Below are 13,998 nucleotides of genomic sequence, written 5' to 3'. Positions count from 1 at the left end.
CCCTTTTACAGGGCCTTCATATTTTTTTATTTTTGATTTGTTCTCGACCTGAACATCCATGAGATAGTTGACACTATATGTTGAGCAATCAACAATCAAGCAATCAAATTTTTTTTCCAATATCATGATATAGAAATTGTGCAAATAGTCCTTTGTGGTCGAGTTTCACGTAAATATTTCTGCATCACATTATATACAATATCTCCCATACGAATTTATGTTATATCAAGAAAAGAGATTTTTTTTCACACGAGTAGGTTTATTTGATAAATTAAGCAAGCAACATTAAAACATATAAATCAAGTGCATTTAATTTAGCAGGGTTAGGGTAATAACATGTTTAGGTTGCAAGATATAATTGAATAAACATGTTAATTAATTCCAAGCAAGGAAATCTAGCATTATGAAATTATAATCTTTGTATTTTCAATGTCTGGAATGCATGTTATCCAATGTGGTAGTGTAGACCTTTTTCATTTGTGAAGAATATAAATTAAAAAAAAATACTTTGATTTAACAGTTTATAGATGTAACGTTATAAATTAATAGGACCGATCACAAGAAAAAATGAAATAAATGAATTATGTGTGAACAATTCAGAACACATTGCATCATCAAAAGTTTATAAATTTATTCGGTGTTTCAGTTTCCTGTACTTAGCTAATCTCAGTGTGACCTTTTTGTGTTGCATATCGACAAAAAACCAAGTATCCTGTTACAATGCAATTTTGAGAGTTATCTTGTGTGTTATTTTGAGATTATTGGTGGGTGTTTTAACATTGATAAATGCTTTTTTTATTTACAATTTTCTTAACAATACAATATCATTATGCTGCTCAGGAAAGCAGACTAAGGTAGCCATGTGTTAGTACATTCCGCATTAGTCCGGGTGGAACGAAAACCCGCTGCATTTGTTTGCACCTGTCCTAAGTCAGGAATCTGATGATCAGTAGTTGTCGTTTGTTGATGTGGTTCATAAGTGTTTCTCGTTTCTCGTTTTTTATATAGATTAGACCGTTGGTTTTCCCGTTTGAATGGTTTTACACGAGTAATTTTGGGGGCCCTTTATAGCTTACTGTTCGGTGTGAGCCAAGGCTCCGTATTGAAGACCTTACTTTGACCTATAATGGTTTACTTTTATAAATTTTGACTTGGATGGAGAGTTGTCTCATTGGCACTCATACCACATCTTCTTATATCTATATGTAAATGTTAACAAGTGCTTCTAAACATTTAAACCCGCTGCATTTTTATGCACCTGTCCTAAGTCAGGAACCTGTTGTTCAGTGGTTGTCGTTTGTTGGTGTAGTTCATAAGTGTTTCTCGTTTCTCGTTTTTTATATTAGACCGTTGGGTTTCCTGTTTGAATTGTTTTACACTAGTCTTTTTGGGCCCTTTATATGATGCATTTCTGTAAATATCAACAATGCAATTTCCCATAGGAACTCCTTTCACGACTAAAACTGTTCCACTTTTACTATGAAGTTTTGAAAAAAAATATATCCTAGAATGGAAAGTTCATATGCACTACTATTTTTTTCAAAGGACAAAATATAGGGCTGTGCGGCATATTTTCAACGTTTATATGCCCGAACTTCTAAGAGTTTAAACTTACATTAAATTTCTATACTACACCAACCTTGACTTTAAGGATTTCCACAGACTTCAACTTGATCACTGTGAATATGTATATTTACTTGTAACATTTCCAAGTTATGTCTCTATGAGATGAAACATAGAGATCATAATTAATTGTCTATGAATAATTTATATCTCCCCAAAAGAGGCGTGGTTTGAAAAACAGCTGTATTTACAAAGTGCAACCTATACTAACATTTATTCCAATAGAAAACTTTCTAAAAACACTTTTTCTCACAACAATACTTATATCTCAGAATTATAGCCTGAAAGAAATCACTGTATATACTCTAAATTTTCTTTTACAGTACATTTTATAACCCCACACCTGTATCAAATTTTTACAGAATTTGAAAACAAGACTTTAATTATTGCCAGCTTACCCTATGAGCATGTTTTCTGACATGAAATGTCTAGAACCTGTTTGAAACTATTTTGATAACAAATTGAAAGCATTTCAGAACACTATAAATGTATTGTTTAACAGCTAATCATTCCAACATTCAAGATTATATAAAGTGTCCAATCCTGCCTCTGTCTCCAGTCCACATCTTACTGTATGCCTATTTGTCAATGAAAGTTCATAATTACTGCCTCAAATGGTCAGTTAAGAAATCTTGTCACAACAGTATCATCTCTTACCATATATCTAACATAAATTAACAAATATATGAACTAGAAGTGTTTAAACAAAGCCATATTTGCAAAAGTTCTATGTATGAAGATAACAGTCTGATGTATGGATTCACAAAATGTTTTATAGAAATGACTGCTAACATCTGATTATGCATAACTTCCAAGTACAGTTATTGGTTTCTATACAAAAGACCTTTAAAATAATAAAGTCATAGCATTTAAAAGTTAAATTATTTGTTTTATGACCCAGGGGGTAGGCATTTTTCTCTGTTTTTTTCCCCTGGGGCCTCAAATTTCCTAAATTATTCTGCTGTTTCTAGCAATATGGAATATTTAGTGCATATTTAGGATAGAACACACTATTGTAAGTTTTATTGAGGTATTTTTGTATTTCTAGCTTGTATTTTTTATGCCGTGATCTCAAAAAAGCACATTTAGGTGCTACTGCTTACTTTTGGGTTATCGACAGGATGAAAACACCCCACCAATAATATTCAGGAAGGATCTATGAGTTTTAATGACTGCGAAAAGTAAAAATAAGCACTTCTAAACAATTTAAATTACTAATATGCACATATAATGATTTTATTTTGCATACAGGGCTTTAACTAAACTATGCATACTGTAAACTGTGAATTTATGCTGAGTCATCATAGTTAAGGCCCAGGATTTTCTCAATCTTCATGAAATATTTATAAAACTTCATTTTTGAGTTAATTTCATTAAAATCTCTGAGATAAATCAGATTTGGTGAAATTCTGTATGTTCCCTTTTTTTACCCAATATAGGTTGCATTTCTGTAAATATCAACAATGCAATTTCCCATAGGAACGCCTTTTACGACTAAAACTGTACCACTTTTACTATGAAGTTTTGAAAATTTTTTTATCATAGAATGGAAAGTTCATATGCACTACTATTTTTTTCAAAGGTCAAAATATAGGGCTTTGCGGCATATTTTCAATGTTTATATGCCCGAACTTCTAAGAGTTTTAACTTACATTAAATTTCTATACTGCCCCAACCTTGACGGGAGGATTTCCACAGACTTCAACTTGATCACAATGAATATGTATATTTACTGGTAACATTCCCAAGTTATGTCTCTATGAGATGAAACATAGAGATCATATCCGGGAACCAGTACGTAAACAAAATTAATTGTCTATATGAGTATTTTATATCTCCCCAAAAAAGGCGAGGTTTGAAAAACAGCTGTATTTACAAAGTGCAACCTATAGCTTGCTGTTCGGTGTGAGCCAAGGCTGCGTGTTGAAGGCCATACTTTGACCTATAATTGTTTACTTTTTACACATTGTGACTTGGATGGATAGTTGTCTCATTGGCACTCATACCACATTTTCTTATTTATATTTAATTAATTTTGCAATTGCCAAAACTTAGTTATCAGAACAACTGACGAGAAATGCGGTCATAGCGCATCAAATTAAAGTTGGTATTTCATTACTTTTATATCGTGTGTCATCAGAAAATTGGTGTGAATAGATTCTTGCCATTCTTCATAATCATTGATAACTTTCTTTAATCATTTCATACTCTTTAATTAGTTTTTTTTTTTATTCAATATTTCGATGAATACAAGTTATTGTAAACAACCTGTTATACTACGTTTCTTAATGTGACATTTTTATTTATTTTTCGTTTCTCCTTGAACAGCAAGAAAGCCAGTGGAATGATCGATTCATTAATCGGAATAGCATTATGGAAATGCAACCATTGTAAATATTTTCTCTTGGAAAATTAATCATGCGTGAGAGGTTGACACTTTCCAGGGTTTTTTTTTTATGAACAAACAATTTACATGTGATGAGGTTATAAAACGTTATAATAGGAAATTTTAGTAATTTTATTAAACGAGCGTGAAATAGAATTGACAAAATGGAATTTTACATCTTAATTTCATCCGTTTTCGTAACGTGCCAATCGATGGATTTTCAATTCACAAATTTTAAACTGTCCATGCATCCATGCTTAAAAGAAATTTCCGTGTTCGAAACGAGCAAATCTCGATCTAAAATATCGTGTGCTAGAAATTGTGAAAATAACAAATTCGGAATTTGTGATACAATAATTTGGAATTTCAATAATAAAATGTGTATGCTACATTCTGAATCTTCATTCACAGGAAATAACGGTTCACCTATGTTACCATGGAAAAGGGGTGGCTAGTTTATGCGTTAGCTTTTAGTGGTAAATAAACACCTCACTTTAGAGACCTTTGCATAATCATGGTATTATTCCGTGTCCATTTCCGTTATATGTTTATTTATTTTTGCCCCGTTTTATTTCTTTATTTTCTAACAGACCTGAAGGTGTGTTGTGAGAAATTACAAAAAAGCTCAATCTATCTCGAAAGTATTAAAGTTATGTGTACAACAAATAAAGGCTGTCAATAAAAAAAAATTAAGAAGATGCGGTCTGATTGCTAATAAGACAACTGACCACAAGAGAAAAATGACGTAGAAGTTAACAACTGTGGGTTACAGTCCGACATTCAACAATGAACAAAACCCATACCGTAGATTGAGACATGAGAGGCCCCGACATGACAAAATGTAAAACATTTCAAATGAAAAATTTACTTAATTGTTTTACATATTCATTTCGGTGCCTTTTGTAGGAGACAACACAGTTGTTGCTGTTTTAGCATAATTTACTTTGGACGCAACCCCTGATCTAAAATGTTTTATGTCTATAGGGATTAACATAAACGTTGATACCTTTTCGTTTCAGAACAGTTTAGATTTATGGTTGCGGTCAAGGTTTTCCAAAAAATGCACAAATTTGTCGTATATTTACAACATCTCCCAATATGTTGATGATGGAGCCTGTTATGTCCTGTACAAAGTCAATTGTTTAAATTAACATTTCGGCAATTATATACTTTTTTGGGGCCCTTTATAGCTTACTGTTCGGTGTGAGCCAAGGCTCCGTGTTGAAGACCGTACTGTGACCTATAATGGTTTACTTTAATAAATTTTGACTTGGATGGAGAGTTGTCTCATTGGCACTCATACCACATCTTCTTATATCTATTTATGATAAAGTTGAGATTCAATATAAAAAATACCCTCAAGGGTGACTGGGGAAAAGAAATATGTTCACTCTTGGTCCTGTTCCTACCGGCAGTAAAACCCTTGCTAAAGTCGGGCGTCCATTTGCTTGTGCGGGATGTATAAATACGCAGCCACATCCGGTCAAAATGGGGACTATATGGTATAGAGTAAATAGCAAGCTATAACGGCCCCGAACTGACAATGTTAAACAATTCAAACGAGAAAACAATTAACGAATAAACTCAGTAACAGGCTCCTGGCTTAGGACAGGCACATACAGAATGTGGCGGGGTTAAACATGTTTGTTGGCGCCAAACCATTCACCTAACCTGGGACAGTGGTGTAACAGTACGAAATAAGAACACACTATAACAATCAGTTGTAAAGGGCATAACTCATCAGATCGATACAAAGCACTTAAAAACCCTAACAAAAACACAAAAGACCAAATGTACAGATCTTCGAGTGCTCGCAGTTACTGAAAGCTAGATCAAAGTCAATAATAACCAATACAAATCATGTGTCTAAGCATAAACTATCAATCGGCACTATTCCAACATCCAAAGGAAGTGTAAAGACATCATTAAAACACACAGAAGAACATGACCTTGTGCAATGCCAAAATATAGGTATCGACAGAATATACATACAATGTATTTGTATAACAATAATATTTAGTTTGGTTTTAATTTTACTGATAACAAAATCAATATTTATACCGATAAAAACAATATTCAAACATCTAATTATAGTGTTGAATTAGTAACCTTTTAAAATAAATTTATTTGAATGATCGATACATTTACCCGGATGGTATCTATATTTACGGGATCGGTTAACAACATGATCGTAAAAATCATGACGTGATATCTCGTTTGAAATAAGTCTTTTACAGGTACAACCAAATTTTCAAACCAAAATTTTATATTTATGGAAGAAATTAGTAAAAGTTTTCAGTAATTTGTGGTAACGGAATACTTAATTCAATAATTTACCAGTAATACCTAGATTACGCTCATTGAAATCCAAAATTGCACAGCTTCAATCATCTCATCACACCTCCAGTAAGTATATCTAGCATATTTACCTTTCTCATAAGAAAAGAAGGCTTGATAGGAGTTGCAGCAAATAAATTTGCAATTAGATTTTTCAAACGATCAATTAATTAAATAAGAGAACTTTTGTTTGAGAACATTGTTTTGAAGTGTAGTGTCAAAAACTGAAAAGTCAACGGAATCAAAAGGACCATGAAAAGCCATAATTTATCTAAAACATCCAAAGAAATTTTTACACTCCAAAAATAGTTAATTTTACATCTTCATACGTTTATAATCAGTTCTTTGATAGTTGTCAACGAACTGGTTAAAATCACTAAACATTACTTGTAGAAAACTTATTAAAGGCCAAGATGAAATTGTTTTTTTGTGTAGTTTATGTCACCAATACATAGTAGGGACCATCAAATGTTCGTAAGAGTTCGATTTGGTTATGATATGATTGTTTATTATATGACTGTGTGAAGCCAACGGACCAGAATGTAGAAGAATTTATAATTTCATTCTTAAGAACTTCCGTGTAGTATTTACGTCATACCACCACCACCACATTGTTGGCTACGTTGTCGGGCGGTACGAACACAAACCGCTTTCCGAGTACTTGAAGTTTATTTCTTATTCTAGAAATAGGGATGTTCCATATTTTGCCAAAAGTGAACTTTGACCATATCCAACAATTCCTCATTTTTAAGTGTTGGTACGGATATACCAGTTATTTGATTCAGCATTAATGAAATGCAACTAATTAGTAATATATACCATCAAAAGTGTATTAAGGGGGTACAGATCACCTAAGGGAGTTAACTCCTTAAATATCAGCTGAACATTTTAATCACATACTATTAGTAAAGAGAAATCAAGCTCTCTGTTATTAAAATTAGTGTGTGTGTGCAAAGTGCTAAATATCCAATGAAATTATTCCTGTAAAATGTGTGGTTCAAATTTCTGGAAATATTTATATTTTTGTCAAAAGGTCAAAGTAAATTATTTGTTAAAATTTTAAGAAAATTAACGAGTCAATTCTATTTTATTCAAAGTGTTGAGTACCCTCTTAAGATATAAGTAATGATCAACATAAATGGTTTGATACTATAGTATTTACACTGGTAATCGCAACAAGTGATAACTTCGTCTCTGCATTAAGCGTAGCTACATCCCCAATGTTTCAATTTGATGTTGTGCTCAACATGAATTTTTACTCGATAGAATTTATATGAAAAAAAAACTGACAACAGAAACTTAAATTAATTGACAAAACGTACAAACCCGTAGTGATTTGTTATTCGACCACAAACTTCTAGTGGTATTTTTAACCGCAAAGCCTTATAAAGAAGAGTCATGAGTCTTGTAGCAATTAACTAGACGTAACATATTGCGTAAAGTTACGAGGTGTGGCGTTGTTCAGTTCAATCAGTCAGCAAAATTATTAGACAAACTATCTTACTCAGATAGTCTTAGGAAAGTATTTGAGAAATTAAATTAATGTATGCTTATGTGTATTCATGTCCGGGTTGACCCACGGTAATTGTGCAGTTCTCGTTTTATACCTTCGAAAAGAGGGACGAAAGATACCAGAGGAACAGTCAAACTCATATATGCATATTAGTCAACTAGTTTCAGTGAAGAAGATGAAATTGTTAGACCTGAAACAAGAAGATGTAAGAGGGTCTTAACTGGTATTTTCAATTCTGTATTATTTAATTTTTTATGCCATTATTCTCTTTTCGTGATATATATTAGGAATTCATAGTATAAAAGTAATGCCAGAAGATTATGAAAAGATCAACATTTTTTATTTAATTGTGGTTTTTCTGTGATTGGTGATGCAGTACGTGTCTTCAAGGGAGATCTGTGAAATCCTTGCATGTTGGTATAACTTTTAACAGTTGTCTCATTGGAAAGCATACCTTATCTTCTTTTTTAATTATATAGAGCTCACACAGCAAGGTCAGAGTGGCCTCTGGGGTTCATCTAAATGGATTTTTATTCAACTATTTATAATCGATATTTGGCGTTAAATTTCTGTTATGCATGTTATGTTTGTCACCCGATCGGCAGAATCTCGGCATTACGATTTTTTATTAATTTAAAGAGTTGTATCTGCACACTCCGGTGAGATGAACCCCAAGGGTTACTGGGGAATAGAAATATGGCCACTCTTGGTCTTCTTCCGACCGGCAGTAAAACCCTTGCCAAAATGAGGCGTCCGTTTGGCTGTGCCGGATGTAAAAATACGCAGTCACGTCCGGTCAGAGTCGGGGCATTAAATCCGATGCCTCGTGTAAAGAGAGTGCCATGCTCTCTGCCCGTTAGGAACCCTTGCAAAAACTCTGTGAGCACATGGAGTCGACTCACTTTTTTGTATCTATTGCTTTCTGTGGTCTGTTAGTTTCGATAACTGGTTATAATTAGACAACTAATTTATGAGTTGAAATCAGCTCTCCAAAGTTTGTATTACGTTGCAAATTTTCAAATATTTCGACCTCAAACATCGTCGATGAGACAGGGGCCTCGGTGGCCGAGTGGTCTAAGTAGTTACTACTGTAATCACTAGCCAGTCAACACTGAGGTTGTGAGTTCGAACCCCGCTCGTGCGGGTGCACTCGACTCCAATATTAATTGACTAGGATTGTCAGTTTTCCTATCGAAGGTCGGTGGTTTTCTCCGGGCACTCCGGCTTCCTCCACCAATAACAACTGGCCGCCACGAAATAGCCCAAAAGCGGTGCTTAAAAGTGGCGTTAAAACACCAAAATCAAAAATCAAATCAAATCGTCGATGAGACATAAATTGTCGGAATGCTAATCTAGTGCAATAAAACTTGTACCGTTAATTTTATTTAGAGCATTTCATATTTTTTTAATGTAATGTTATTTACAAAGTACTTAAACTTTGAAATTGGTTTTCTCAATATTAGGTGCATCTATATAGAGAAAGATAGTCACAATGTTACCGCATATTCGGTCTAACTCTAATTACTTAGAAACACTGCAGGCGTTTCTTTATTTTCTCATTTGTATAATTATACACTTTGTGTGTCCATTTTTTGTTTTTATATCTCAATTTTAAATTCTGTTCTAAGGGTTTATTACCAATTATCTCTCTTGTCACCCAGGCAACCTTTGTGGTTGTATTCGTTGAAGACTGACAGGCATACAAGTTTTCCTTTTTAATATCTTATTGAAGAAAAAAAACTCTTCAAAGATACCAGGGTTATACTGTTGTACGCCATACACGCGTTTCGTCTACAAGACTCGTCAGTAAAAATGACTTTTGCGCTTTCGGTATGTTATGAAAGTCAGGAAGATTTCATAGATCTGAGTTTAAATAAGATTATTTATTTCAGAACGTGTGTTTTGTGATTTACGAAGGTCTAAATTGGGGTACATAGAATATTGAATAATGAGCAAAACCAAAAAAGACTCAACAATATAAAGGATAGAATACACATATGAAGAGCCCCCTTCTCCTTTCTAGCCAGACACTCGTGTCTAGTGTTCTACAAGTGTATCTACATAATGCCTTGATTTACATATAAAACTCTTCAGCTAACGTTTTTCTGATTTCAACATTTTGTCCCAGATGTTAACCTCTGTATAAAGCCTTATACATTAACCAAAACTTGGCAGGCTGCCAGAACACATTGCTAGGGAGACGTTGCAGATCTCATAACAATTACATCCAATCAAATAAGAGATGTCGTTTTCAACTACTCATATTGTAAGTCATACATATTCAAAGCAGAAAAATCAACAGTAGGGTGTTTACCTATGTGCGCTGTTTCAAATTTAAATTGCGGATTTTCATTCAAACTTTATATTTTTTTTCAACAAAGGGCAAAACATCATTTAGATAGATAGGACACACAATGTTCCCTGTCAATGCAAATCTTCCGGATGGAGCATAATTTGTTATACACCAGCTGTTAGGACTGTTTGTTCCATAGCCACCTATTTTTGCAACACCCTTTGGAACATGAATCAAACTAGCACTTAATACATTTTGTGTGTCCGAAACGCTTTTCTGAATGTACCTTAAAAAACCGCTCCAGCATAAAGCCAGTGGTGTAAATATATGTGATGCACTTCTATACTGAAACAAATATTGTCTGATTACAAAGCGCAGGATAAGGAATAAAGATAGTTGAAGAAGGTAAGGAACTTTGGGTTTGCAAACATAAGGTGACTATTGTTAAAAAATCTTTCAATCTTTACTACAGCCAACAACATCAGAAATCTATATGCCTGCAATAATATTGCTTGTCTATAACTAGATCGCCAAATTATAAACGCCTGAAAATAGTCCAAAACCTCAATTTTGACATATTTAGTATTTGTCACAAAATTGTATTAAACGGACAGTTTAAACCAAAATCAAAATTGTGTTGGAAGTAACCTTCATAGTGGTTTCCATGTAGTTTATGTTAGATTTTTAAAAGACAATTCCTTAGGGTAAATCTTTTATGGTTAAATTAATTAAAGATTTTTTTATTATCCTCAAGGTGACGGTAAGTGTTATTAAATTTATCAACTAAATGGAATTTAGACCAATGTCTTGTGTTTGAGCTTTTGGTTTTGCCATTTGATAAGGGACTTTCCGTTTTGATTTTCCTTGGTATTTTTGTTATTTTACATCTAATAAATTTTTGTTTTACTCCATTTGAAAAGTGTTTCCCATACGTGTGTTTTCCTACCGACTTACTTGTGTTAATATGATCTTTTTCTTTTTACACTCTTTCAGGTAAAATACGTGTTTGGGTAGGCTTGAGGCAAGGACAATGGGTAAACGCTGAAATTTGCAAATATATTTGGTTCTAATACATTACTTAACGAAAATCTACAATTTCAACAAGACACAGACAAACGTTGTGGGGCATTTGTGATGACGTCATCAGAAATGAAGATAATAGACGATAGTTGCAATATTCGCAGGCGGAGCTTTTTTCTTTGTGAAATTCCTCTCACATAATTAACAAGTAGCGTGTTTTGAGATAGACACGCCAGATGTCAAATGTCTTTTATAGCTTGTCCTAAGAACATGACATACTTGTCACTGGACGTTTAGCAAATAACAACCAATCAATCAAACTTGTAAATTTTATTTTGTTTTCATTTGACGTTTACACCGCATCACATTTTAAAAATTTTATAATTTAAGAGTTTAAAAGTTGTTAGGGCATAAGAATATAACAAAAGAAATCAATACGATTCGAGCATCCTGAAAACAAAAATGCTTAAAAACTAACATACCTTTTCTGTAGTAATTGTTTTTTACATAAATGCAACAGAAGATAACGAGGAGAAAGATACCAAGGATACATTCAAAACTCAAGGAGTTGGTAACTGACAACGTCATGACAAAACCGAAAGACAAACAAATAAAAAGACACTACATAGAAACAAAAATGAGAATCAAGAGAACCCATCAAAACTTGGGGGGACAGTGGGGCACTCCAGCTTTCTTCACCATAACAACTGAGCGCCAAGAAATAACCAATAGTGCTGAAAGTGGCGTTAAAACAGCAATCAACTATCCAATCAATCAATCAATTTAATTTTAAATCATAAAAATAAGAAGATGTAGTATGATTGCCAATGAGTCATCTCTCCACCAGTTACCAAATGACTAAGAAGTAAGCAACTTTACTTAGTTGAGCTCTCACAAACATGTATGGGTTTTTCTCATCGTTAACGCTTGTACGGTTGCCTTTTTAAAATTGCTTACATCCACGTCATTTGTACTCTGGTGGTGGATAGTTGTCTCCACATCCCCTTATTTTTATAACTATAGGTCACCAATTGTATATTTATACTGGCTGTTGGTCATTTGACAAGGAACATTACTATCTATAGAATAGAAAAGAAGCGAGATTGTGTATACATCAGTTCATAATATTAAAAAATAAAGTTGAGATTCAATATAAAAATGCCCCTTAGGGTGACTGGGGAATAGAAATATGGTCACTCTTGGTCCTCTTCTGCTCGGCAGTAAAATCCTTCCAAATGTGGCACGTTCGTTTGACTGCACGGAATGTATAAATACGAAGCCACGTCTGGTCACAGGCCCAAAACTGACAAATGTAAAAACGATAAAATAAACGGCCTGATGTAAGAATAAAAAAAATAAACGAGAAACAAATAGCACCAAACCCTCCCCTTACCTGAGACAGTGGTGTAGCAGTACGACATAAGAACAAACAGTAAAAATCAGTTGAAAAGGGCTACCCTGTCAGATAAATACAAAGCACATAAAACACAAAAGACACAAAGTACAGACCTGAGAGTACTTGTAGTTACTGAAAGCTAGTTCCAAGCCTATAACTACCATTATTCCATATCGGTATTATTTAAGTAGGTTTTTATATATGATTTGGATTTTGAAAAATAATAAAATAGCATTTTCACCTGTGGAAAAAGTATATTCACCGCGCTAAACGTCACGTGCTTTTATAAAATGTAACGTTATGGTAAACTGTTTGATGACAATTGATTTAGGTAAATAATTGTCATAAAAAACATTGATTTCTTTTCTAGGAATATAGAATAAAACAATTACTATCTCTTGTTTTGGTAAATATGTTGTTTAATTACCTCAGTGTGGCCTTTTTATGCAGCAAACCAACAAACAACCAAGTGTCCTGTTACAACTCAATTTTAAGCGTCATATTTTGTTACCTTTAGATTATTGGTTTTTTTTTTACATTGATAAATGTTTTTATTCAATTTTTCCCTATTTTACTATATCCCTGTGCAGCACAGGAAAGCAGACTTATGGAGTCCTGTGTTATTAAATTCTACATTTCCCCAAGGCACAAAGACCAAAAGGCTTATTTTAATGATTATTATTGTTTTTCCTTTGAATTCTAAATTTTAGTTTTTGGAATCGCTGACGATAAACATATTAGAAATACGAACAATACGCATCTAATTGTATTTTATATTACTTTATTTTATATTTTTCATCGTCGGTCAATCAGAGAATTCATATTGATAGTTTATTGCAATGTTTCATACCTAATTAATGACTTCTTTGATCATTTCATACTCCCTAGTTTTCTGCTTCAAGAGTTCGATGGATACATATTATTGTAAACAAGCTGGTATACTACGTTTCTAAGGATGACGTATTTATTTATTTTCCGTTTCTTCTAGAACCGCAAGAAAGTTTGCTGAATAAACGATTCATTGATTTGAACTGCATTATGGAAATGCAACCATCGTAAATATTTTCCTCTTGAAAAATTGGTTAAGCATGAGAATTTGAAACTTTTCAAGATTCAAAACTGGTATTTGAGTTCAACAAACATTTAACATGTATTGAGGCTTTAACACGTTGTAATAGGTAATAGGAAATTTTAACCAATTTATTAAAGGAGCGTAAAATAGATTTAATAAATGAAATTTTACATTTTAATTTCATCCGCTTTCCTAACATGCCAATCGACGATTTTTCGATTCACGAATTTCAAACGTTCGATATCTCCTTGCATAAAAGAAATTTCTGTGTTTGAAATGAGCAATTCTCGATCTAAAATATCGTGTGCTAAGCATTGTGCAAATGACATATTCGGGATGTGTGATACAATTATTTGGG

The sequence above is a fragment of the Mytilus californianus genome, unplaced genomic scaffold, assembly GCF_021869535.1.
Source record: "Mytilus californianus isolate M0D057914Y unplaced genomic scaffold, xbMytCali1.0.p SCAF_12, whole genome shotgun sequence".
In the NCBI taxonomy this organism is placed as follows: Eukaryota; Metazoa; Mollusca; class Bivalvia; order Mytilida; family Mytilidae; genus Mytilus; species Mytilus californianus.
This window is presented reverse-complemented; position numbering follows the sequence as displayed.